Genomic DNA, 5,081 nt, shown 5'->3' with positions numbered 1-5,081 from the left:
ACATAAGGGAAATTGTACGATTGCACGGTGTCCCTATATCCATTATCTCGGACAGAGATAGTAGGTTCACTTCTAGGTTCTGGCAATCGCTACAAGGTTCCTTAGGAACTAGGCTGGACATGAGTACAGCCTACCATCCGCAAACAGACGGGCAAAGTGAGAGGACTATCCAAACCTTAGAGGACATGTTGCGAGCCTGTGTGATTGACTTTGGGAAAACATGGGATACTCATTTACCCCTTGTAGAATTTTCCTACAACAACAGTTATCACACAAGCATAAAGGCTGCTCCATTCGAGGCCCTCTACGGCCGAAAGTGCAGATCCCCTCTGTGCTGGGCTGAGGTGGGTGATACCCAGTTAGCTAAGGGACGAGTTCCTGAAAGCACTCTCACAGGTCCGGAAATCATACGGGAAACGACGGAGAAGATCGTTCAGATCCGTGAACGACTGAAAGCCTCCAGAGACCGATAGAAAAGCTACGCTGATAAACGAAGGAAACCGTTGGAATTCCAGGTGGGCGACCATGTTCTATTGAAGGTCTCACCCTGGAAGGGCTTGATACGCTTCGGAAAGCGCGGAAAGCTAAATCCAAGGTACATTGGGCCTTTCGAAATTCTTGCCAGAATCGGCCCTGTAGCTTACAAACTTAACTTACCGAGCGAACTCAGTAACGTACATTCTACCTTCCACGTCTCGAACTTGAAAAAGTGTCTGTCCGACGAGACTCTTGTAATCCCACTCGACGAGATCGAGATCAACGAGAGCCTCAACTTCGTGGAAGAACCAGTAGAGATCATGGACCGGGAGGTCAAGCAAACGAAACAAAGCCGCATCCCGATAGTGAAGGTTCGCTGGAACGCCAAGCGAGGACCTGAATTCACTTGGGAGCGAGAGGATCAGATGAAACTGAAATATCCTCGTCTTTTTACTTAGTTCTTTGTAACTACTTAATTGCTTAAATTCTAATTTCGGGACGAAATTCCTTCTAAGGAGGGGATGATGTGACAACCCGAAATTTCTATTCTGTACAACATGTCAATTCAATAGAAGTCAAATCAGTTACAGTTAAATTTTCAGACTTTTTGGATTAAGTTTGATTATTTTAGGATTTACACTTTAGGAGATACCAGGAGAGAGGATGCCCTAGGGTTATAGTGCAACACTGTTATTCCTAAACTTCAAGAAATTAGAGTTTACTGCCGGAATAAAATATTTTCAGCCAAAAACCCAGAAATTTGGAGTATATACATGACACTAGTCATTTTATGTCATTTTTCCAAATTTCTCAAGAACAAAAACAAATCCTCTCAAGTATCATCCCGAGATTTATTCCAGATCTCGATCTAGTAAGTGTTTTCAACCATTTCAAGTTAGTAGATCACTTAATCTAGTGTTTTAACACCTTTCTAACCGTGAAATCATTCCAAAAGGTTGATTCTTCCATTTTCACCAAGAACACCAAGAACACACACTAGTGTTCTTGGCATTTTGGCTCATTTCAAGCTTCTATTTAGTAAGTACTTCTATCCTAGAGTGTGTTTAAGCTTGCTATACTTCATTATAACATGAAATCATCCAAGAAACACCAAGAAAATGGTGTTTACGGTCCAAGAACATTCTTGAACCGTAAACCCATTTTAAGGGACCAAAATGTCCCTAGTCCCTTCCTAAGCCTAGGTAACTAACTTGGATCCTTACCTTGATGTGTTAAGGACTTGAAATCATCGAAATACCAACATCCATAAGGGTTTACGACCGTAAACCCAAAGGGATGTGGTCTTTGGGCCGTAAACTCCAAATAGGAGTGAAATGGTGCCCTAGCTTCTTCCTTAGGCTTATACTTCAAGAGGAAACACTTCAATGGACTTAGAAACCTTCAAATCAACAATTGGTTAAAAGAGGGGGGAGTTTACGGCCGTAAACTCTAGGGTTTACGACCGTAAACCCATTGGGTTGAGGTCACAAAAACCGTAAACTCAAGTTAGGGTTTCTTTTGAACCCTAAACCCTATAGCATTGTTCTACAACACTTAGATGCATTCCTTGAGACTTATAACACTTATATAAGGTGTTTAACTTGTCTTAGGATGTCTTAACTTTGCTAATTAGTTGTTTAAAGTCTAATTAGATACATATATGTTGTATTTATATGTTAAATAGGATCATTGTGTGTGTACAAGTCTTCACTTGACACCTAGCAATCCTATTTCTTCAGTTCATCCAAACCACCAACTACAGGTGAGTTCATACCCCTTAATTAACCTTATAAATGTTTTTAAATGCTTTTATGGGGGGAATACAAGTTGAACAATTATAGTTATTATATCAATCACATGTGATTAATAACTACCAAACAAATGGTTTTCTTACTTTTACCTCAAACTGTTTTACAAACTCTTTTATTGTCAATACATTTATCAAACTCTTTTAACTTATATTATGTGTATCTATATAAATATAGTTATATAAGTAGGATTGGAAGGACTTAGGACTGCTAGTCTACCCTGCTTCCTGTTCTTGTTTGATTGTGGTCTTGGGGTATCAAGGTTAGTTGTCCGAGGGTCGTTTGAATCCTAGTTATATATTATGTATACGTATATAGATATAAAAGGTTTGTTATCAACCTCTTTTAACTTATATTAGGTGTATCTATATAAATATAGTTATATAAGTAGGATTAAGAAGGACTTAGGACTGCTAGTCTACCCTGCTTCCTGTTCTTGTTTGATTGTGGTCTTGGGGTATCAAGGTTAGTTGTCCGAGGGTCGTTTGAATCCTAGTTATATATTATGTATATGTATGTAGATATAAAAGGTTTTCCTTCATTCAAGACCATACCCTTGGGTAGCAAAGGTATACAAACATGTTCATACATTGCTAGTAAGCTACCATAGGGGTAGTTTAGGAAGATACTATTACTAGAACGATGAAACATACAATGAGTCAGTTCATACATGAGTCAATACATACTATAATGAGAAACAAACATGAAACAGAGTGATGAGGAACAAACATACAGGCTAGACAGAGAAAGAACAGACAATACAGCTAGCACACAATTCACATAACATTTACATTAATACATTTATGTGAGCCATTAAACAGGGCATGGCACTACCTGCCATGACTGTTTTTGTATCAGAATCTCCTTAATTGGGGAGCGTATGAGTTTGTATATAGATCTATACTGGATTGACTATCCTACACCTTGCTGCTCGCTACAGTGGGACTTGCAAGTCTACGGGTGCCAAACGTCATTTTTGTGGCATCTTACATTGTCACTTTACTATTGAGTCGGTAGCAAGATACAGGCCGATCACATGTTACCTTAAAATATACAATTGGCTTAAGGTAGTTAGTACAGCAGTAGTTTCATAATGCTACATTAAAGTACTATAACATTTTCCCTTTACATTTTACTTTGTGATTTCACACAATAAACAATAATGTAAAAACTATATTTTTGGTTAATGATAGTCGGATTTGGGAAAATACTCACTTTTACAAAAGATACACGCACAGACACTAGATGCCTTGGTAGAAGGCTACTTTTAGTAGGAAACATAGGGTTTTCTAAGATAGTTCAAACGAATACAAAACTTTTACAAAACACACAGTACATCTTACAAAACATCTTACAAATGCTTTCATACAAACACAGACACTAATATACTTATGAATTCACCAGCTCTAAAGCTGATAAACTCTTTCAAAATAACTTGTATTCTCAGGTCACCAGTAGACAGGTACCGGAGCCAGGTTTTGAGAAGATGGAGCTCGTTCAAGACTCATCTTATATTTTTTATGTATATTGTTTTGGTGTCTTTAAAACTTAACGGAACACACTTGTATGAAATTATATTATTAATGCAATGGATGATGTTGTTGCTTGTTTACTACTTGCATTGTTGTGATACTGTACATGACGTCCTCCACCCCAGAACGTTTCCGCCGTTCATTTGGTTTTGAGGGTGTGACAGTCTCTGACAGTTTTGGGGTTTCGCGCCCCGAACTTCAGAAATCCATAACTTTCGTATACGAACTCCGTTTTCGACGTTCTTTATATCGACGCGTAGGTAAAAACAAGATCTACAACTTTCATTTAGACTTTGTCGGCTAATTTTGATTTTATTTTTATATTATTTTTAGTAGGCCGGGACAGGAAAACTCCGTTATAAAATCATAACTCCTTCGTTTGACGTCCGTTTTCGTCTGTCCTTCCGTCGTTGGACTACTATCGACGAGATCTTCAATTCTCGTTTAGATTGTTTCGGCTAAATATCGCTCGATCTCATATTCGAACTTCGGGCTGTACACTGCTAAGCTGAAACTTCGAAAAATCATAACTTCCTCATACGAACTCAGATTTGGGCGTTCTTTTTATGCACGCTCTCGGTTTAACGTATTCTATGACTTTCATTTAGATTGCTAAGGCCAAACATCGCTCTAACGTAAATTCACTATTTACATCGAGCTGTGTCGTGCCGGTTCTGTCGCGAAACTTCGACAGGTCATAACTTCTTCGTTATAACTCGGATTTCGGCGTTCTTTATATTACGAAATCCTTGTAACATATACTACAACTTAGTTAAGATTAATCCTTCTAAATAATCTTCCATCAAAAAGTCATTTTTGATGCTTATCGTCTCTAAATTGACTAGCCCAGATCTACAGGCATTACAATTATCTCCCCCTTAGGATGATTACGTCCCGGAATCATCAACGAAAATAGGACTTGTATGATGATTCCATACGTTATCTTTTCGTCCTAGGTAATAATCGTAACTTCTATGTTTCTTCAAATCAGTATCTAACTCTTGGACTTCTTGACCACAGGCGATGCTCAATCTTGCATCCGTCCTTCGTACTATGTTGGACTTTCAATCGTAACCTACGAGTTACAAAATAAATCCTTATTGAGGACTCCTTCTTCTTCTTAGGATAAGTACTTTCCTTTATCTATTGTAACAGATCGATGGGTCATGTTCTAATGACCTCTCATCGTATGATGCAACGTTTAGACTCAGGTCTCTTAGAGTCAAATTCCATAATGGAATATACCTTCCTTCATATTCTAATG

This window comes from Lactuca virosa, chromosome 3 (assembly GCF_052849685.1).
Source record: "Lactuca virosa cultivar CGN04683 chromosome 3, Lactuca_virosa_CGN04683_v6, whole genome shotgun sequence".
In the NCBI taxonomy this organism is placed as follows: domain Eukaryota; kingdom Viridiplantae; phylum Streptophyta; class Magnoliopsida; order Asterales; family Asteraceae; genus Lactuca; species Lactuca virosa.
The sequence above is the reverse complement of the archived record's forward strand: the minus strand, read 5'-3'. Positions refer to the sequence as shown.